The sequence below is a fragment of the Canis aureus genome, unplaced genomic scaffold (genome assembly GCF_053574225.1).
Source record: "Canis aureus isolate CA01 unplaced genomic scaffold, VMU_Caureus_v.1.0 ptg000363c_RagTag, whole genome shotgun sequence".
NCBI lineage: Eukaryota > Metazoa > Chordata > Mammalia > Carnivora > Canidae > Canis > Canis aureus.
The window spans coordinates 7,501-30,000 of NW_027554579.1; the positions used below are offsets into that span (position 1 = coordinate 7,501).

Below are 22,500 nucleotides of genomic sequence, written 5' to 3' on the forward strand. Positions count from 1 at the left end.
TTTTTTTTCCTTCTCTTTTTTTGGAAGGTTTGTTTGTGTCCTTGCGTGGAGCCTGCTTCTTCTCCCTCTGCCTAGGTCTCTGCCCCTTCCTCTCTCCTCTCTCCTCTCTCTCTCTCTCTCTCTCTCTCTCTCTCTCTCTCTCCTCCCTACGTTCGGACTTCTAGGTCACCCCATCAGAAAGATGCCTCGTGGGATGGGACCCAAGAGGTGGTCCAGAGAAATAAGGACCCGATCTCCCCCCCCCCCCAACCCCCCGCCACTTCCCTTGAGTCCAAATCATGAAGAAGACGGGGAAAGCAGGCCAGGCAGGCGGACGCCGGAAATCCCAAGTCCACACGCACGCACGAGCACCAGAACTGATGCCCAACCCACTCCACCTCTTTCAGAGGGCTGAGAGGGAGGCAACCACGGACAAAGCCTGTTTTCCAGGAGGAAACCGAGATGAAGGAACAGGCGGAGGTGGAGGCGGAAGGCTGGAAGGTTGACGGATAAGAGAAAGGAAAAGAGGGACGGACGCCTGGGTGGCTCAGTGGTTGGGCGGCTGCCTTCCTCTCGGGGCTGGATGCGGGGCGGGGGTTGGGGAGGTGGAAGGGGTACCCTGGGCTCGTGTGCCCGCATCGGGTTCCCTGCGGGGAGCCTGCTTCTCCCTCTGCCTGTGTCTCTGCCTCTCTCTCTCTCTGTGACTATCATAAATAAATAAAAATTAAAAAAAAAAAAAAAAAGAACGAGAGAAGGCAGCTGGAGAAACTACATGCGAACGCAGACGGTAGACACAACCCCAGGGGGGAGGGCTGGGCTCCGTGAGGGGTGGGACAGAGGCCAGCGGTTTCCACGAAGAGCCTTTCGATGGACTGCTGAATGGACTGGATCTGCGGCTTTGGCTGCGAGCCTCCTTGGATGGTGACGGGACAGGCGAGGACAGGCCCGGACACCCCGCAGGCCCGCCCGAGGGCCTGCTTGGAGCGCACGAACACGTAGGGCACGTTCTTCTCTTCACGCGGCAGGCAGGCAGGCGGGCGGCGGACGGTGCGGGATGATCTCCAGGGGCTCGGCGTCTGCAGCCAGCCATCAGGATGAACTCAGAGATGCCTCTCCACAGAGGGTTTTGGTGGCTTCGTGGGCTCCTTTCCGAAGCTGCTTGTAGTTACGGGACTGCTGAACACGCGTCCAGGAGTTTCTTGGGGAGGTGGGCATCTGCCAGGGGGTAGGCCTTCGGATTCACATCAGCCTCAGTCATCTCTGCGTATCCGCGGTCCCTGTGGGTTTCCTGTAAAAAGACGTGTCCTGGGAGCTACCTATCACCGTCACACTTCATACGGATAACCGGTTTTGTCCCCACGCGCCCCCGCTCCCGCCGCCGTTGGGGTGGGCGGTGGGATGTGCTGTGCTCCCGTCACAGTTTGTGGGCCTGGAATGGTGGTGATCGAGATAGACCCTTCCGCCACCTCATTACAAAGAAACGAGACACGTGTGGTGTCTTGTTAGACCCACAGGCACAGAAAAGAAAAGGAGAACTACTTATCCCCTTGCTCCACCGGGACCCACCCGGATGCCATGCCCATGCCGGAGGGTCCAGGCCCCGAGGGACGGGCGTACTCAACTTTGCTGTGAACTCAACGGATTAGTGGAGTTGTGCCTCTGAGGATTTGTCCACGGAAACTACTTCAAATGATCGATTTTGTCCGTCTCGTGTACTTTTCCTTGTGACGAGCAAGCAGGTTAAAAAAAAAGACAAAGAAAAAAATGAAAAAAGGGGGGAATCCCTGCGTGGCGCAGCGGTTTGGCGCCTGCCCTTGGCCCAGGGCGCGATCCTGGAGACCCGGGATCGAGTCCCACGTCGGGCTCCCGGTGCATGGAGCCTGCTTCTCTCTCTGCCTATGTCTCTGCCTCTCTCTCTTTCTCTCTCTCTCTCTCTCTCTCTCTCTCTCTCTCTCTCTCTCTCCCCCCCCGACTATCATAAATAAATTAATTAATTAATTAATTAATAAATGAAAAAAAGGTCTATAGGTTAAACTTTTACAATAGCTTCCCAAATCTTTGGTGACCTGGAACTTTGAAGGTGTAACTAGCTTAATTGATAAATTGGGTTCAGTTCATCGGATACCTGGCGTCTGTCTTTCCAACAGAAAGGTAAAATACTAAAGTGTGAGTCAGTAAGACACCCAAGGTGGTTTTTTTGTTTTGTGGTGTTGTGTTTTCCTCCCCCACCCCTTGCCCTTTTCTTCCTTCCCCCCCCCTCCCCCCACCTCAGTTTTTGTGTTTCTCTTTTGTCTGATTCAGGAAACCTGCAGATACCTGGGTGTGTCAGTAAACGTGTTTCAGGTTGGTTTGTTCGTTTCTCTTTTCCTTCCTCTTTTTTTTTTTTTAATTTTAATTCACAATTCATCACACACACACACACACACACACACACACACACACACAGGGCAGAGGGAGAAGCGGGCACCCTGCAGGACCGCTGAGCCACCCAGGGATCCCCTGTTTCGTGCTTCCTTCGCAATTGTATCATACAGGGCAGCCCGTGTGGCTCAGCGTTTTAGTGCCGCCTTCAGCCCAGGGCGTGATCCTGGAGTCCCGGGATCGAGTCCCACGTCAGGCTCCCTGCACTGGAGCCTGCTTCTCCCTCTGTGTCTTTGCCCCCCCCCCCCCCTCTCTCTCTTAAATCTTAAAAAAAAAAATTGTGTCCTACATGTTAGGTTTTTACAAAATGAACAGCGGAGAAATAAAAAACCAGCAGAGCCAGGCAGTAGGTAGGAGAGTGCTTTAATGGGGAGCGCTCCTGGGCGAGGTTCCATGACTCGGAGAGGTGGCCAGAGTCAGGGAAGTCGCGCGGGGTTGGGGACTGTGGGGGTTTTGAAGCCTTCTTGGTTCCGACTCTGGATCCGGGTGGGTCCCTAGCCAAATTAGACAAGGGAACACCGTGTCCTTAGGTGATTGGCTGGGAGTAGGGGGGGGATAGTATCAGACGATGGGGAGGGGGCGGGGGCGGTTCCTGGATGGAAAGTTTCGGTTTCCCATCTAGGCTTCGACTCACTGGAGATGATGTGGTGGTCAGGGATGCTTTGACGGGAAGATCAGCCATTTTGACCCAGTTTGAGATGTCCGCCATTTTGGGTGCCCCTGTCTCTCAGCCAGCCCAACAATACATACACAAACACACACACACACACACACACACACACACACACACACACGTGTTTCTAAAAACTATCACATGTATTCATACATTTGACAATCTAAGGATTTCTGGTACGATAGACAATGTGCCCGTGGTTCCTACTGACTTTTCACCAGAGACTGAGGTTTCTAGGAGTTAACAGTCTGCCGCCTGGGTGGCTCAGCGGTTGAGGGGTTGAGCATCGGCCTTTGGGTCAGGGCCCAATTCTGGGGCGGCGGGTGGGGGGGTATCCGAGTCCGGACCCCTTTCCACATCTGGCTCCTTGTGGGGAGCCTGCTTCTGCCTATGTCTCTGTCTCTGTCTCCCTCCCTCCCTCTCTTCCCCCTTCACAAAGTTCTCTCTCTCTCTCTCTCTCTCTCTCTCTCTCTCTCTCTCCTCTCTCAAAAAGTGTAAAATAAGTACAATTTTAAAAAATCTGCCACATGGAATCGAGACTACTGGTTAACGATAAGGAAAACAACCTCTGTGTGTGAGATAGTAGGAGACATGTAGAATAGATACAAGGCATGAAAATACGGGTGGTGGTGGTGGTGGTTAAAGAAAATGAATCGGGGATCCCTGGGTGGCGCAGTGGTTTGGCGCCTGCCTTTGGCCCAGGGCACGATCCTGGAGACCTGGGATCGAATCCCACATCAGGCTCCCGGTGCATGGAGCCTGCTTCTCCCTCTGCCTGTGTCTCTGCCTCTCTCTCTCTCTCTCTCTCTCTCTCTCTCTCTCTCTCTCTCTGTGACTATCATAAATAAATAAAATAAAATAAAATAAAATAAAATAAAATAAAATAAAAAAGAAAATGAATCTGTCCTGAAATGACTCTGGCTTTTTTTTTTTTTTTTAAGATTTTATTTACTTATTCACGAGAGACACAGGGACAGGCAGAGACAAGGGAAGCAGGCTCTATGCGAGGACCCTGATATGGGACTCGGTCCCAGGAGTCTGGGATCACGCCCTGAGCTGAAGCCAGACGCTCAAACGCTGAGGCACAGGGGCGTCCCAAAGCCTGGCTATTTAGAGAAAGAACACTTAAGACTGACGGAATGGAAAAAGAAATTATAGAAGGGATTTATGAAGGAGATTTTTGAGATTTGTTTTTTGTTTTCTGTTTTTTATTTTTTTGGATTTTATTTATGTATTCATGGGAGAGAGACAGAGACAGAGAGAGAGACAGAGAGAAGGAGAGAGAGTAACAGAGACAGAGAGAGACAGAGAGAAAGACAGAGAAAGAGAGAGACAAAGAGAGACAGAGGCACAGAGACAGAGACACAGAGAGATAGAGAGAGACAGAGAAAGCAAGACAGAGACAAAGAGAGACAGAGATAGAGAAAGAGAGAGACACAGAGAAGGAGAGAGACAGGGAGAGAGAGAGAGACAAAGAGAGAGACAGAGAGATAAAGAGAGACAGAAGGGGAGAGAGACACAGAGAAAAGAGAGGCAGAGAGATAAACAGAGGCAGAGACAGAGACAGAGAGAAGGGGAGAGAGAGACAAAGAGAGAGAGACAGAGAAAAGAGAGGCAGAGAGACACAGAGAGACAGACACAGAGAGAGGCAGAGACAGAGAAAGAGAGAGAGACAGAGAGAAGGGGAGAGAGAGACAAAGAGACAGAGAAAAGGGGCAGAGAGATAAAGAGAGACAGAGACAGAGAGACAGACACAGAGACACAGTGAGGCAGAGACAGAGAAAGAGAGAGACAGACAGAGAGACACACACACACAGAGAGAGAGAGAGAGAGAGGCAGAGACACAGGCAGGGGAAGAAGTAGGCTCCACGTGGGGAGCCCGATGTGGGTCTGGATCCCAGGACCCTTGGGATCAGGCCCTGAGCCAAAGGCAGACCTTCCACCGCTGAGCCACCCAAGGCGTCCCAGAAGCAGACTCTTTGAAAAGGGATTGCAGGCGTGGTCAGGACGGACTGAGATTGGGAGAAGTGGGTTTTACTACTACACTGGTGTACAACTGAGATTTGGCTCTTCTCTCTGCTAAAATGGCGAGATTCTCTTGCATTGGTAGTCTACTCTTGATAAGAGTGTGAACAGAGAAGAAAAGACAAAGACAAGGTGCTTTTTTGTTTGGTTGGTTGGCTTGGTTTGGTGTGGTTTGGTTGGGGGTTTTTTGTTTGTTTTTTGGGGTGTGTGTGTGTGTGTGTGTGTGTGTGTGTGTGTGTCTCTCCCTTTACCTGCCCAGAACAGCAAGGTTTTTAGATTCCCTTTTTTTTTTTTTTTTTTTTTTTGGTTGTTCTTGTTTCACTTTTTTTGGTATTTACTTATTTATTTTATTTTTTGGGTTCGTTTGTATCCGGTCTTCCCCTACTACGTAAGAGTGAAAACTTCTCCACGGTAAAGGAGCTTCATTTTGGGGACAACTCTAAAAGCACCTGTAGAATCTCCTAGGGGCCACCTCGGCGAAAGAGACACTGAAGATTTCCGTTTTGTTATGATCCGTGATCCTTTGTAGGCATGTGCCTTGAAAACTTCTGAGATGTTTTTGGTTGGCTGGTTGGCTGCCTGTCTGTCTGTCTGTCTGTCTACTGGTCCCTTCATCCGTTCGTGGATTCTCAGCGGATCCCAGAATGCCAAACCCTAAATAGAGTCTCTTGACTACTATAGGTCGTTTACCTGCTATGGGAAGGCACATGAGAAGCACTGTCAGACAAAGAACCATAAGCCCTCTTAGATTACATTGTGTGGGTGAATGCTGCCGGTGTTCCGAACAGGAAATGAAATTCCTAAACTTGTAACGTGTCCTGGTAGAGTGCCGTCACTCCACATTCGAACTGTTTAAATGCTCTGCGTACGTGCATGTGTGTTGTGTGTGTGTGTGTATGTGTGTGTGACAGAAACTGGTCGGATTTTCCTCTCGACTGCATTATAATGAATTCTCATTGGGTCTTTAGGCACGTCCATCCGTGGGTGACCTCCCTGTCACGTGCAGGTGTTGTTAGGAAGGTCTTGCAACAATGCGGTCCACTTTTCAGAAGATTCGCGGAAAGGACTCTGGACGAATCCCGGTGTCTGGTCACCCTGAGATTCTCCAACTACATACAGTAGGAGTTGCCGGAACTAATGAAAAAGCTGCATGGAAACCGAACAGAAAGGAACAACGTGGAACTGAATGAGGTCCACGAAACCCTGAACAGACTTCAGAAACTCTCAGTGAGTCATCTTCCTTTTTTTTGGCGATTGTTAAATCCTCTTCAGAAGGTCGGTGGGAATCCGTGCTCATTGCAACCAGACACCGTTGGAAGGATCCGCTGTATCACCAAGGCCTTCCTTGAGTAGAATGGCGTCTGTTTTTCTTTCTTTCGACCTCCCCCGGTCCCCACGCCGCCCTCCCCTCCTCCCTCCCCTCCCTTTCTCCCCCCCGCCCCCCACCCGGCCCCGGCCCCGGCCCCGGCCCCCGGGGTCCATTTGTCAAAGTGATCTCTATTGACCGAGCGGGCCAGGGGCCCCTGGAATCGCATCCTAAGACTCAGATAGGATCAGACAGCCTGGAGACACTCAGATCCACTTCTCGGGAGCCACCCGAGCCCCTCGGAAACCGTGAGCCTGATACTTTCCTTCCAGAGGTCGCCGCGGCCTCACTGGGCGAGTCAAGAGTGCCACCTCCTGGCGGACGAAACCGAGAGTCAGCTGCTTAACCCCAGCGAGCCTCCCAGGTTGCCCCTACGAGGTGCTTGGAAATGCTGAGGCTCAACGACACCGGAACCACAACAACCGGAAGAACAGAAAAGAAGAGCAAAAGAAATGCTGAAGTTCTTCCTTCTGGCCTTGCCTTTACAGGAGTGTGCCGTCTGCGACCACGCCTGTCTCCGCGGACAGGAAGAAAAGAGTCCAGATGGCTGAACCGGGGTTCTGCACTCTGCGGACCACAGGAACCCCCTCCAGCCTGACCCAGGAACTCCCTTACTCTGAGCCAGGGACAGGAGGTCTTGTTTTGTGTTTCGGTTGTGGTCCAAAAGACAGGCGTCACCTACGATGGAACCTTGTAACCCTTTCTAAGCCTAGAGTCGCTCAGCGGCATTACATACGTTCACACATCCTCCTCGCCAAGTTATCTTTCCATTCCATTTTTTTACTCTCTTTTTTGAAACTCTTTAAATTTTATTTATTTATTTGTTCGTTCGTTCGTTCATTCATTCATTCATTGTTTGTTTGTTTATTATTTTAAAGGATTTTTTTATTGAGAGAGAGAGAGAGAGAGAGAGAGAGAGAGAGAGGCAGAGACACAGAGGGAGAAGCAGGCTCCATGCAGGGAGCCCGATGTGGGACTGGATCCCGGGTCTCCAGGATCACACCCCAGGCTGCAGGTGGCGCCAAACCGCTGCGCCACCGGGGCTGCCCTCCATTTTTTTACTCTTAAGTTTAATTTCTTTTTTTTTTTAAATTTTTTATTTATTTATTTATTCATGATAGTCACAGAGAGAGAGAGAGAGGCAGAGACACAGGCAGAGGGAGAAGCAGGCTCCATGCACCGGGAGCCCGACGTGGGATTCGATCCCGGGTCTCCAGGATCGCGCCCTGGACCAAAGGCAGGCGCCAAACCGCTGCGCCACCCAGGGATCCCAAGTTTAATTTCTTACACTGTATTGATCGGGCACCCGATCTCTCTCTCTCTCTCTCTCTCTCTCTCTCTCTCTCTCGAATAAATAAATTAAATATTTAAAAAATAAATGAATAAATAAACTGTATTTATTCACGGGAGACACACAGAGAGAGGCCGGGACGCAGGCAGAGGGAGAAGCAGGCTCCACGCGGGGGGGGGGGGGGAGCCCGGTGCGGTGCTGGATCCCCAAAAAGCCGTGATGACGCCCGCCCGGAGCCCAGTCGAAGGCAGACGCTCAAACTCGGGTATGCCACCCGGGCACACCTCGTCCGCACCTCTTCCTTCCCACCGCCACCCACCCTCTTGTGCGTTCGTCGGGTTCCCACACACAGGACCTCGTCCTCCAGGTGTATCCCTAGACACACCCTAGCACCCTAGGATCCCCAACGAGGGAATAGGTTCAGATGGGACCGATGCTCATGTGACCGTGCTCCTGTTTGAGGACTGTCCTCGGTTGCTGTAGCGGTGACGGCGAGACAAAGGGTCTCTCTCCACACACCGCACAGGCGGGTGGGGGGGCATGCCCCGAGTGGGGCAGATGTCCCCATCCCAAGGAGGCGGAGGAGGAAAGCCACCCCAAGGCCCCTCTTTGGTGCCTGTCCTGTGTCAGGAAACGCTACTGACCTGGGTGGATCCGGACCAGGCTGTGTCCGTCCCAGCTGCCCTGGGATCCCACACTCCTCACACCTGGACCCACCGGTGTGGCGCCTGCCTTTCCGGCTCTGCCTGCCTGCCTAACTATCTCTGCATCCAACTTGCAACTTTCAGTCCGTGAGCTTAGGGGCTTCGACTCTCTGGGTCTTGCTAGAACCCAAACCGAGAAAGACGTTTGCCATACCATAGATACCACTTTCAATTAAGCATCTGTGAAATGATGATTATGGAGGAAGGAAATTCTCAGCCTTGAACGTTTCTGGGCCCTGCTCCATTGGCTTTCACACTGACCCAGGCCCAAACGGCTCCCAGAAAACTCAGCACTAGTTGGGCTCTATTTCCGTGCCACTGAGTGCACGTTGCCTGTCTGCCTCCCCTAAAAAGTCAAGCAACGGGGATGCCTGGGTAGCTCCGTGTTCAGCATCTGCCTTGAGGTCAGTCATCATCCTGGGGTCCTGGGGCCCCGACTCCCACTTGGGGCTCCCCGCGGGGAGCCTGCTTCTCTCTGCATCTGTCAATACCTGTCTCTGTGTGTCTCTCATGGATAAATAAAGAACATCTCTAAAACAGGAAAGAATGAATGATTAATTAAAAGGACTGACTGGGGATCCCTGGGTGGCGCAGCGGTTTGGCGCCTGCCTTTGGCCCAGGGCGCGATCCTGGAAACCCGGGATCGAATCCCACATCGGGCTCCCGGTGCACGGAGCCTGCTTCTCCCTCTGCCTATGTCTCTGCCTCTCTCTCTCTCTCTCTCTGTGACTATCATAAATAAATAAAAATTAAAAAAAAAAAAATCCTTTAAAAGGACTGACTGACTGGACTGATCGACTGACCGACCGACCGGCTGAATGAATGTATACATAAGCAAGCCAGGAAGCAAGCAAGCAAGCAAGCAAGCAAGCAAGCAAATAAATGAACAAATGAAATCGATGAAGGGCTGCGTGGCTGCTGGCTGGCACTGTGGGTGGAGTGTGGGACTCTATATTTCTCGGTTGTGAGGACGAGCCCTAACCTGGGTGTAAACATCGCATACACCTAAAATCTTTTGAAAATAAAACAATGAAAAGAAAAGAAAAGAAAAGAAAAGAAAAGAAAAGAAAAAGGTGGGCAGCCCGGGTGGCTCGGCGGTTGAGCGCGGCCTTCAGCCCGGGGCCTGATCCTGGAGGCCCGGCATCAGAGTCCCACGTCGGGCTCCCAGCATGGAGCCTGCTTCTCCCTCTGCCTGTGTGTCGGTCCGACTCTCCCACTCACTGTGTCTCAGGAGAAAATAAACAGAATCTTTACAAAAAGGGAAAAGAAGTTGTTTTGTTTTGTTTTGTTTTGTTTTGTTTTGTTTCGATCGGATTGATCGATCGCTAAAAGGCAACCTGCCAAAACTGACGATGAGAAAACGGAAGAAAACCTTCCTGGTTCCCATAGAGTTCAAGCCCTACAGCCTTGCCCGTACCAAGATCAGAGAATAAACTGTCCACTCTCTACGGCGTCCCTCCTCCCGAGGACGCCCCAGCTCCTTATGGAGCATGCACACGCACGTGCACGCGCACGCAGAAAAGCGGGGCGAACCGAACCAGACCCTAGAGAACCCTGCAGCGAAGGTTGAGCACAGGACACCCCCACCCCCCCGCCAGCCACAGGAAACTCCGGCAGGCTGCCACTGGACTGCTTAGGGGGCCTATACTTACTTGCAAGTGCTCGCTGACCTGGGACACGTGGAAGGGGAACCTGAGGCTCAGATGGCCCGAACCGGGTGAATGGGGTGCTTTGCTCATGCCTCAATGCTATGCTCTCCACGATTAGAGAAAGCTGGCAATGAGGCCAGCCCAGGGACCGGAACCTAACCTAGGAATCCCTCTGGTTCCATCAGTCATGTCCCGACTGTTGGTGAGTGAGGAACCAGTGCTCGGCTCGCTCGGGGAGACAGACGCTCTGGTCTTCTTCGGGTTGGGTTGTTGCTGCGGCTTTGGGTATCTTTGCAGGAAACCGGCCTCTTCTCTTTCGAAATGGAAACCAAAGGATGGACGGGGTCCGGACGCGGTCACGCTCGCTGGCCACTGGAGTTGTTGTCACCCAGCCAGCGGGGAGATCGGAACATCGGGTCTTTCGTGACCTCTCCACAGATAGATAGGAGTGAGACCGAGGCTATATACTTTGTTGGCGTCTCGTCTGTGTCTACGTGTCCCTGTGGGTTCTACGAGGGAGAGGTTTCCTCTACCTCCGGATGCTATATTGCTAACATCCCTTTGTAAAGGAACTGTAGCTTATGGGATCCCTGGGTGGCGCAGCGGTTTGGCGCCTGCCTTTGGCCCAGGGCGCGATCCTGGAGACCCGGGATCGAATCCCACGTCGGGCTCCCGGTGCATGGAGCCTGCTTCTCCTTCTGCCTATGTCTCTGCCTCTCTCTCTCTCTCTCTCTCTGTGTGTGACTATCATAAATAAATAAAAATTAAAAAAAAAAAAAAAAGGAACTGTAGGTTAGGAGTTCAAAGGCTGGCGCGGGTAAACATCATCGGAACAGGACAGCTCGGAGCGATAAGGACGAGTGCCAATATTTCACAAGTTCCCACGATCTGGGATGAAGTTCTGTTCGTTCGTTCCCGATCATGCGGGTCTGGGATCCTTTCCTGCATCCGTCTCCTTGCGGGGGGGGGGGGGGGGGGGGGGACCTGCTTCTGCCCATGTCTCTGTCTCTGTCTCTCTCTCACACACAGGAATAAAGAAACAAAATAGTGTAAAAAAGGAAAGATGCTCGGTCTCCCACTCTCTCCCTCTCCCTCCTCCTCCTCCTCCCCCTTCCCCCCTTCACACAGTGCTCTCTCTCTGAAAAGAAGTTAATATATTACAATTTTGCAAAAGCCTGCCAATGGAATGGAGACTACTGGAGAACGAGAAGGAAAACAATTCCGTGTGTGACAATGTAGGAGATGTGTAGGAAACGTACAAGGCGTGAGAATACATGTTTCGGTGAGGGAAAAGAAAATAATTCTGTCCTGAAATGAGCCTGGCTATTTTTTTCTTTTTTAAGATTTTATTTACTTATTCAGAAGGAAGGGAGTGGAGGGAGGGAGGGAGGGAGGGAGAGAGGGAGGGAGGGACAGAGAGAGGCAGAGAGAGGGAAAAGAAGGCTCCATGCAAGGAGCCCGCTATGGGACCCGATCCCGGGAGTCCGGGATCACGTCCTGAGCCAAAGGCAGAGGCTTAAGCACTGAAACACCCAGGCGTCCCGGAAGCAGATTTTTTTGAAAAGGAATTGTAGGCATGGTCAGGACAGACTGAGATTGGGAGAAGTGAGCTTTACTAGTACACTGGTATAGCATTAAGACTCGGCTCTTGTCTCTGTTAAAATGAAGAGATTTCCTTGCGTTGGTAGTCTCATCATGGCAAGGGATTGTGAACAGAGAAGAGAAAAATATATTATTATTATTTTCTCTCTCCGGACCAGCCAGGTTTTTATATTCCTTTTTATCCGCGAATTACCTCCGTGAGAGAGTGAAAACTTCTCAATATTAAAGGAGCTACATTTTGGAGACAACTCTATAAGCTCCTGTGGAATCTCCTAGGGCCACCCTGGCGAAACAGATACTGACATTGTTTTCGGTTTTGTAATGACCCGTGATCCTTTATAGGCCCGGGCCTTGAAAGCTTCTGAGATGTTGGTTGGTTGGTTGGTTGGTTGGTTGGTTGGATGGATGGATGGATGGTTTGTGTATCTGGCTGGTCGGCTGGCTGCCCGGCTGTTTGCTGGTTCCTTCATCCGGTCATGGATTTTCAGCGGATCCCAGAAAAGTCTAGCCCTAGGTTGAGTCTCTTGACTAACATAGGTCGTTTACCTGCTATGTGAAGGCACGTGAGAAGCAGCGTCAGACAAAGAATCATAAGCCCTCTTAGATTATATTGGTTGCGTGAATGCTGTGGGTGTTCCAAAAGCGACGTAAATTCGTTAAGTGGTAACGTGCCCTGGTACATTGTTAAAATGCCGTGTGTGACAAATCATAATCCGTTTTTCTTCTCGACTGCACTCTAGCCAACTCTCCTCGGGTCTTTAACCACGTCCACCGGTGACCGCCATGTCATGTACATGCCACGTTCTGACGCTCTTGCAAAAACAAACAAAACACACACACACACACACACACACACACGCACATTTATTTATTTATTTATTTATTTATTTTTTATTTATCCCAGATTCCAGAAGAACCACGCAAAGGACTTTTGACACATCTCAGTTTCTGGTCACCCTGAGATCATCGAACAACAGTATGAATTGCCAGAACTAGTGAAATAGCTGCATTTACCCAGAACAAAACCAGGGACTTCTGGGTGCCTCAGCGGTGGAGCCTCTGCCTTGGGCTTAAGGCGTGACCCCGGAGTCCCGGGTTCGAGTCCCGCATCGGGCTCCCTGCATGGGGCCTGCTTCTCTCTCTCTCTCTCTCTCTCTCTCTCTCTCTCTCATACATAAATAAAATCTTAAACAAACAGAACTAAAAGGAACAACATGGAACTGAAAAGAGCGAAAGACAATGATGACCGGTTTCTTTGTTTTTGTTTTTTAAAGACTTTATTTAGTTATTCACGAGAGACACAATGAGAGAGAGGCAGAGACACAGGCAGAGGGAGAAGCAGGCTCTGCAGGGAGAGACCGATGAGGGACTCCAGGATCACACCCTGAGCCAAAGACAGCTGCTCCCACCGCTGAACCACCCAGGCGTCCTGATGACCCTTTTTTAAGGACTCTTGTTCAAATCACTGCTGATCCCCTCATGTTTGCTCTTCCAGTTTGAAGGAAACTTTGTCTGTAGAGATATCTATACCTTAGAGAAATTGGAGGAACGAGTGAGTTTGTAAACAAATTAAAATCCTTATCCTTGGGCAGCCCTGGTGACTCAGCGGTTTAGCGCTGCCTTCAGCCCAGGCCGTGATCCTGGAGACCCTGCATGGAGCCTGCTTCTCCCTCTGCCTGTGTCTCTGCCTCTCTCTCTCTCTCTCTCTCTCTCTCTCTCTCTCTCTCTCTGTGTGTGCGTTTGTGTCTCTCATGAATAAATACATAAAATCTAAAGAAAAAAAAAATCTTTAAAATCCTTATCTTTTCTCCCTACCTGTGACCCGTCAGTGTTCAGAAACTCTCAGTGAGTTATCTTTTTTCTTTTCTTTTCTTTTCTTTTCTTTTCTTTTCTTTTCTTTTCTTTTCTTTTCTTTTTTTCTTTTTCTCTCTTTCTCTCTCTTTTTCTAATGAGTTATCTTTCTTTTATGGCAATTGCCAATCATCTGCGTGAGGTCTGTTCCGTGGGAATATGTTCTCATTGTGACCGGCCACTGTTGGAAGAATCCCTTGTATCACCAAGACCTGCCTTCCTTGAGTGCAATGGCATCTGTTTTTCTTTTCTCTTCTCTTCCTCCGCCCCCCCCCCCCCCCCCCCCCGCCCCGGTTTATTTTTCAGAGTGATCTCTACTCCCAACGTAGGGCTCGCACTCACGGCCTGGAGGTCAAGAGTCGTGCTCTCTACTGACCGAGCGGGCCAGGGGCCCCTGGAATCGCATCCTAAGACTCAGATAGGATCAGACAGCCTGGAGACACTCAGATCCACTTCTCGGGAGCCACCCGAGCCCCTCGGAAACCGTGAGCCTGATACCTTCCTTCCAGAGGTCGCCGCGGCCTCACTGGGCGAGTCAAGAGTGCCACCTCCTGGCGGATGAAACCGAGAGTCAGCTGCTTAACCCCAGCGAGCCTCCCAGGTTGCCCCTACGAGGTGCTTGGAAATGCGGAGGTTCTTCCCTCTTGCCTTGCTTTTTTTTTTTTTTCTTTTTTTTATTTATTTACTTATGATAGTCACACAGAGAGAGAGAGGCAGAGACACAGGCAGAGGGAGAAGCAGGCTCCATGCACCGGGAGCCTGATATGGGATTCGATCCCGGGTCTCCAGGATCGCGCCCTGGGCCAAAGGCAGGCGCCAAACGGCTGCGCCACCCAGGGATCCCCTCTTGCCTTGCTTTTGCAGGGCTGACGACAGTGACCACGTCTGTCTACCTGGCGAGGCAGAAACAATTCCAGGTTGCTGAACCCTGGTTTTCCACACTGCGGACGACAGGATATCACCCCCTCCCCCTCTTTCAACCTGACCCAGGAATTCCCTTACTCTGAGCCAAGGACAGGGTGGGGGGGTGGGGGTGGGGTCTTGTTGTTGTTGTTGTTGTTTGTTTTTGTTTGTTTTGCTTTTCTTCCCCCCAGTTGTGGTAAAAAGAAAAATAGACGTCACCTAAAATGGAATGTTGTAGTCGTTTCTTTCTTTCTTTTTTTTTTAATATTTTATTTATTTATTCACGAGAGACACAGAGACAGAGACACAGGCAGAGGGAGAAGCAGACTCTATGCAGGGAGCCTGACGTGGGACTCGATCCTGGGTCTCCAGGATCAGGCCCTGGGCTGAAGGCAGACGCTAAACCGCTGAGCCACCCGGGGATCCCTGGACGCTCCACCGCTGAGCCACCCAGGCGCTCCATACATACTTAAGTTATTGAGAGTTTGTTCCTTCATTTTTCATCATCTCTAGACCCAACGTGGGGCTCAAACTCACAACCCTGACTGCAATCAAAAGTTGAGTGCTCTTCTGACGGAGCGGGCCTGCCGGGGCCTGGGGCCCGGCCCGGGCCGGGGGCCGGGAGCTTCTGCCCTTTCATGTTTTCAAGCTCAGAGTCACCTTTTGTCCGGGGAGGGCCCCACCCCCCAACCCCTCCGTGCGGAGGTGCCATCTGTCGGGCTGGTTCATGTTTGTCCATCTTCCTTACTCCTTTTAGTAGACAGAAGGTGGCTTGTGACACAGCCGGGGACTACTTCGAATGAGACTGAGGATTTCCCTTGGGAAGTGGGTGCGAGAGGGAGGACAGGTCGATGGGGAACCAGGAGACTGTTGGCCCGTCGCTTTAGAGGAAAGAGTGTCCTTGTTGGGCCCTCACCCAGGGTGGATGAGTCAGAACTGTCCCTGGCCAGGCCTCCCTTAGTCCTTCGCCCATATCACTCCATGCCTGTGTTTGGCCTCTGGACCCTAAGACACCACGGTGGTCATGTGTTTAGCTCCCCATCAGATTCACCAGTCCCCGCCATGCCACGCCCTCCCAGACGCACCCCCACCCCTGGAAGGCATTAAGAGTGAGATGGCATCCTCCACATCCAGGATTGATTCCCAAAGGGTTTATTGGGGTTTCCTGGGTCAGGAAACCAGGAGGGGTCGCTTTTGGACCCCAAACAATGTGAGTTCTTCAGACATCCTCTTTGCCCTTCTCTTTCCCCCTCCCCTCCCCTCCCCTCCTCTCCTCTCCTCTCCTCTTCTCTTTTCTTCTCTCCCCTCCCCCATAGCTTGGGAGCCGCAGCCTGAGGGTTTGGGGGAGGTGCAGAAAGCCATTCAATGGAGAGAAGTCCCAGGCTCGGACTTTAACAGACAGCCATGTGCATTTGAATGAAATGATTGAATGAGGGCCATTGGAATGGATGGCCCTGAACCTCCCTTCTGCCACCCGCCACCCTCCATCCCCACCCCCAACCAACCCTGAGTCCTCTGGTGGATTTGGGAATGGAAGGCCGGGGTGTGTGTGTGTGTGTGTGTGTGTGTGTGTGTGTGTTTACACGGACGCACCCGCGGAGGGTGGTGGGGCATGCTCACGTTGGCTCCTGCAAACTCCATTCATTCTGGGAATGTTCTGTTGTTTCTGCTGAGTTGCCAGTTGCTGCGATGAGCCAAGCTATACTCCTCCCGTTGCCGAGTTCTTAAAAAGGCCGAGTCTCCGGTTTTCTCGGTGAATGGACTGACCCACACCTTCCCATCCCGCCGGACCCCTTCTGCAAATACTTGCACTCAAAGGGTTCTTTCACCTCGTCCAGAAAACAAACAACAGCCACCCACACCCACCCCATTGCCACAGATACGCAACCCACACAACAAAACTCCAGCTGGCCTCCTTCTGCCTCCATGTACTTTATTTTATTTTTATTTTTTTAAATATTTTTATTTATTTATGATAGTCATAGAGAGAGAGAGAGACAGAGAGAGAGAGAGGCAGAGACAGAGGCAGAGGGAGAAGCAGGCTCCATGCACAGGGAGGGAGCCCGACGTGGGATTCGATCCCGGGTCTCCAGGATCGCGCCCCGGGCCAAAGGCAGGCGCCAAACCGACCGCTGCGCCACCCAGGGATCCCCTCCACGGTACTTTAGAGAGTCACTGTCTTAGACGTGCCTTAGGCTCAAGGACTCGATGCCGTCTCCCTTTCTGTGGCACGGTCGGTCCCATCCATCCCCCGTTAGGCCCAAAGTAGAATTGCACGACCACACGGCTCACGGGAGCTGGAGAAGATATGCTAAGGTGACCGACCGGACCGACCGACCGACCGGATGGGAGCACTGTCCATTCGAAAGGAAGGACCTACGGGCCGAGGCGTCTATAAACACGCTCCCTGGAAGTCTTTGGCCTTCGCGTGCCTCTGATGAAATCATTGCTCCGGAAACTCCAGCATCTATAGCCGGTCTTGTCCATGGTCTTCTGACCATGACTCGTCCTCCGTTCGCCTGACGTTCTGCCCAATTGTCCGTCCACGGAGAAATTAGACCCCGTCCCGTGAGAGCCGAATCCGACTCCTCCGCTCACCCCCACGACAGAGAAGACTATGCCCAGGTCTGTGCCCGCCCATCTTCCCTTTCTCCTCCGCCAGGGCAGAAGAAAATGTGGCCCGCCCTCCCTTCTCCTGTCAAAAGTCCAATCTGACATAGGACTTGGATACGAAGGAAACCAGAGTACTGTTTTGAACCATAGACACGTTGATTGATTGAAGATTTTATGTAGGTAGTCCTGAGACGCACGCGCGCGCGCGCGCACGCACGCACGCACACGGACGGACGCACGCACGCACGCACACGGACGCACGCACGCACACGGACGGACGCACGCACGCACGCACGCACGCGGACGGACGCACGCACGGATGCACACAGAGGCAGAGACACAGGCAGAAGGAGAAGGAGACTCCATCCATGCAGGGATCACGCCCTGGGCCAAAGGCAGGCGCTCAACCGCTGAGCCACCCCGGCCTCCCTACCTGGAGACACTTTGATAGAGTAGCAGCAGCAGCAAAGAAACACACGCACACCGCCGCTCCCCCCACCCCCCCAGGTGAAAGAAGGTCCCGCTGACTCCCCTCCTTTTCCTCTGAGAAGAGAAGCACACCCTTTCTCCTGCCCCTGGAAGGTGCCTTGGAAGAGAGCGCCAGGAGGGGAGTGAATGACATTCTTCTCTTCAAGGACAGGAAGTTGAGCGTGAGCAGGAGAATTCTGGAGAAACAGATTGTGTTATAAGAAAGAAAGAAAGAAAGAAAGAAAGAAAGAAAGAAAGAAAGAAAAAATCCTTATGTTCTTTGAGCCTCCCCTCCTCCCCAGAATTGAGTTCCTCTTCCACGACCTCTTCTCATTCAACCCAATAGACAAGTATTTGGGGGGGGGGGGGGGTCAGGTCCCAGACGCTGAGAGGGTGGAGGTGAAGGTGGTGCGGGGGAGGGGGGGGCACACCGTCCTCTCCAGCGCCTTTGGTTCAGACCTCCTTCGTGACCTCCCTCCCTCCCTCCCTCCCTCCCTCCTTCGTCTTATAAATATATAAATAAAATCCTAAAGAAAAAGAAAAAAAAAAAAAAAAAAAAAGGAAGGACACGAGAAAAAACGGTGCATCCGTTGCCGTCCTAAGAGTCCTCGCCTGGTTTCGGCTCTACGTTCCCTCCCTGACCTCGGAAACGTGCCTGAGTCGTCCCGGGAGCCCCGCGCGGCGAGCGCGACCCCCTTTCCGGGCGGCAGCGGGCCCGGACGGACGGACGGACGGACGGACGGGTTTTCCAAGGCTCCCCCGCCCCGGGAGGACGGGGGTTCGCGCGGTGCGCGGCCGTGTGCTCCCGGGGCCCTCCGCCGTCCCCGGGCCGAGAGGCGAGATCCGAGGCGCCCTGACGGCCTCGCCGCCCGGATCTGTCCCGCTGTCGTTCGCGCCGGTTGTCGGGTGCCACCTGGCGGCCGCTTTTATAGAGCGTGTCCCCTCCGGAGGCTCGGCGGCGACAGGCAAGGAACAGCTTTGGTGTCGGTTTCCCGGGGCCGAGTTCCAGGAGGAGGGCGGCTCCGGCGCGAGCGTCCGGCTGTCGCCGGGGCCTCGGCGCGCGATGCGCTCGCCGGAGATTGGACCTCCGGAGCTGCGAGGGAGTGTCGCCGTCGCCGCTGTCGCCGCTGTCGCCTCCGCCTCGCTCCCGGAGGAGGCCGTGCGGGCCGCCTGGGTGGGTCGACCAGCACCCGCCGGTGGCTCCTCCTCCGCCCGCGCGGACCGACCTGGGCCGCCTCGGGGGCGGGGGACAGGGTGTGTCCCGCCGTCCGTCCTGTGGCTCCGGGCGATCTTCGGGCCTTCCTTCCGTGTCACTCGGTTGTCTCCCGTGGTCACGCCCTGGCGACGGGGACCGGTCTGAGCCTGGAGGGGAAGCCCGTGGGTGGCGCGACAGACCCGGCTGCGGGCACGTGTGGGGGTCCCGGGCGTCGGACGCGATTTTCTCCCCTTTTTCCGAGGCCCGCTGCGGAGGTGGGTCCCGGGCGGTCGGACCGGGTGCCACGCGGGGGTGGGCGGGCCGTCCGTTCGGGCGTCCGGCCCCGGTGGCGATTCCCGGTGAGGCTGCCTCTGCCGCGCGTGGCCCTCCACCTCCCCTGGCCCGAGCCGGGGTTGGGGACGGCGGTAGGCACGGGGCGGTCCTGAGGGCCGCGGGGGACGGCCTCCGCACGGTGCCTGCCTCCGGAGAACTTTGATGATTTTTCAAAGTCTCCTCTCGGAGATCACTGGCTTGGCGGCGTGGCGGCGTGGCGGCGTGGCGGCGTGGCGGCGTGGCGTCTCCACCGACCGCGTATCGCCCCTCCTCCCCTCCCCCCCCCCCCCCCCGTTCCCTGGGTCGACCAGATAGCCCTGGGGGCTCCGTGGGGTGGGGGTGGGGGGGCGCCGTGGGGCAGGTTTTGGGGACAGTTGGCCGTGTCACGGTCCCGGGAGGTCGCGGTGACCTGTGGCTGGTCCCCGCCGGCAGGCGCGGTTATTTTCTTGCCCGAGATGAACATTTTTTGTTGCCAGGTAGGTGCTGACACGTTGTGTTTCGGCGACAGGCAGACAGACGACAGGCAGACGTAAAAGACAGCCGGTCCGTCCGTCGCTCGCCTTAGAGATGTGGGCCTCTGGGCGCGGGTGGGGTTCCGGGCTTGACCGCGCGGCCGAGCCGGTCCCTGTCCTCGCTCGCTGGAGCCTGAGCCGTCCGCCTGGGCCTGCGCGCCGGCTCTCGTGCTGGACTCCAGGTGGCCCGGGTCGCGGTGTCGCCCTCCGGTCTCCGGCACCCGAGGGAGGGCGGTGTGGGCAGGTGGCGGTGGGTCTTTTACCCCCGTGCGCTCCACGCCGTGGGCACCCGGCCGTTGGCCGTGACAACCCCTGTCTCGCAAGGCTCCGTGCCGCGTGTCAGGCGTCCCCCGCTGTGTCTGGGGTTGTCCGGTCGCTCCTGCCCCCCCCCCGGGGGTCGAGGGGCTTGCCGGTGAGGCGGAAGCAGGTCCCCCCGGTCGCCGTCCTCGCTGGGCTTTTGCTCCTCGGGAAGCCCCCTCGGGGCCGCAGCTTGCTGCCGATCGATCGATGTGGTGATCTCGTGCTCTCCTGGGCCGGGCCTAAGCCGCGTCAGACGAGGGACGGGCGTCCACGGCGGATGCGACCGCTCTTCTCGTTCTGCCCGCGGGCCCCTCCCTCCCCGGCTCCTCCGCGCCCGGCCGTCGTGGCGGGTGCGCGGGGGGCGCGCGCCGGGGTTGGGGGTGGTGCGGACTCCGGCCCGACCCCGGCCTCCCGCCTTCTTGCCTCGCGGCGCTGGCGGGACCGGGGTCCTCGGACGCGGCGGACACTCTCGCCGGCCTTTCCCGAAGGCCCTGGGTCCGTGGCGAGCGGCCCTCCCCTCCTCCGCGGGGAGGGCCGGCCCGACGCCGCGCTGCTCACCGCCCGGCCTGGGCGCGCTTGAGCGCGTTGCGCCCGGCCCTCCGTGGTGCCCCTGGAGCGCTCCAGGTCGCCTCAGGTGCCTGAGGCCGAGCGGTGGCGTCGTTTCCTTCCCCGGCGACTCCCCTCGGGCTGCCGCCGCCGCCGTCGTCGTCGGCGTGTCCGAGGAGCGGGTGGTGGAAGAAGTCGGCAAGGGAGGCGCACCCGTGCCCCTGGCGGGGGCGCGGGCGCCTCGTCTTCCTTTCCCCTCTCCTCTCCTCCCCCCCTCGCCGCGCCGGCGGGGGGTGGGTGGCGTGGGGCGGTGTGACTCGGAGGACTTGGCGGGGCTCGTGAGCGCCCGCGGCGGGCCGGGCCAGCGCCGCGGCGCTTGGCCAGCCCGAGGGGCTGCCCCTCTCTTCCGGCACGGGTCGTGTCCCCGTCTCCGTCCCTCTCTCTCGCCCGCCTCGCGGGAGGCGGGGAGCTCTCTCCTCTGGGCGGTGACGTGACCACGCCGTGCGCGGGCGAGGCGGGGGTGGCGTCCTCGAGGGGGCACCGGCCGCGAGCGCTCGGGGTTGCCCTGTGCCTGTCCCTTGCCGGAGATCCGCCCCCCGCCCCGCGAGCCCTGTCGGCCCCGGAGCGCCGCCTGGTGGGGCCCGTTTGGGAGGACGAACGGGTGGGGGCGATGCGCCCTCGGTGAGAAAGCCTTCTCTAGCGATCCGAGAGGGTGCCTTGGGGTACCGGAGCCCCCAGCCGCTGCCCCTCCTCTGCGCGTGTAGTGTGGCCAGCGACGCGGGGTTGGACTCCCGTCGCGACGTGTTTGGGCAGAGTGCCGCTCTTTGCCTACCTACCGCGGCCTGCGCCTCCCCCCTCCGAGACGGGGGAGGATCCCGCCGGGCCGGGCCGGCGTCCGGTGCGGGGTGTGTTGCCCGCGTGCGTGTGCGAGCGTGCGCGCGGCCGGGGGGTTGGGGCGGCCCGCCGCCCCCCCCCCACGCCACTCACCCCGTGTGTGTGCGTGTGTGCCGCGCTAGCGGCCGGCTGGCTGTCTGGGCCGCCGCCCGCTCCCGAGCCGAGTCGCCGCCGGCGGTGGCTCGGCGGGCGCGTGTGGGTCGGGCCAGCTCCCGCCTGGGGGCGCCTCCCCGGGTCGTGACTCCGGGTTGGACCGGACGGATGGACGGACGGAGGTTCGGACGGGACCCCCGCGGCGGGGGTCGCGCGTGCCTGGGCCCGGGCGGCGTGGGGCCCGGTTTGCGGGGAGGCCTGCCAAGGGTGCTGAGGCCGGCCGGCGTCCCGGGCGTCGCGGGACCGCCCTCGTGCTGGTGGCGGTGGGATCCCGTGCGCGTTTACCCGGTGGCCCGGCTCGCGCCTTCGTTGGCGCGCCCTTCCCGGGACCGGCCCTTCCCCACGCGCTCTTCCGGCCCTCGCCCGCTGTGCGCCTCCTCCCCGTCGCCGCCGACCCGCCCCCCCCCGTCCCCCCCGCCTGCCCGCGTCCCCCGACCGCACGGTCGCGGGCGCGCCGCGCGTGCCGCGCCCCTAACTCCGCCCTCCGTGGACCGAAACCGGCCTCGCCGCTGTTGGGTGTCTTGCCCCCCCCCCTTGGCCGCCGTGGCTCGGGGGGGGGCGTCCCCGGGCGAAGTGCTCTCGGTCCTCCGAGGAAGGGGAGGAGGGAGGCGCGCGGGGGGTGTTGGGGCGGGGCGTCGTTGCGCGTGTGCGGGAGAGCGTTCTCGGGAGAACCGGTCGCGTGAACGGTGGCGGTTGGGGCCCCCGAGCCCCGCGAGGTTGCTTGGGGCCCGCCGTGGGGGCCGGGCCGGCGTCCTCGGGTGCCGCGGGACCGCCCTTGCGCTGGAGGCCTCGGGCGGTGGGACCCCGCGTGCGCCCCTGGGCGCCCGACCTCGGCCTCCCGGGTGCCTTCTGAGGCTTCCCGAAAGCCACTCGCGGTGGCCCGCGATCCTCTCCTCCACCGCTCCCGCTCGCCGTTCTCCGGCGCCTGGCTGGCCCCTGGCCGCCGGGGCGTCTCCCGTCCGCGGCCTTTCCCGAAAGTCCGCCCCCGTCCGTCGTCCGTCTTGCCGACCCGGTGCCGCGCT

At 56.5% G+C, this 22,500-nt stretch overlaps 1 long non-coding RNA gene and 1 pseudogene across 1 annotated transcript; one reads left to right on the top strand and one right to left on the bottom strand.

Annotated features, from left to right (window-relative positions):
• Positions 1 to 386: 386 nt before the first annotated feature.
• LOC144310044 (NHP2-like protein 1 pseudogene) lies at positions 387 to 1,328 on the bottom strand (annotated as a pseudogene).
• A 679-nt stretch (positions 1,329 to 2,007) lies between these two features.
• LOC144310043 (uncharacterized) lies at positions 2,008 to 14,679 on the top strand. The gene is made up of 3 exons (XR_013375802.1): positions 2,008 to 2,322; positions 12,615 to 12,686; positions 13,868 to 14,679. It is a non-coding gene; the product is annotated as an uncharacterized LOC144310043 (long non-coding RNA).
• The last annotated feature ends 7,821 nt before the right edge of the window (positions 14,680 to 22,500 follow it).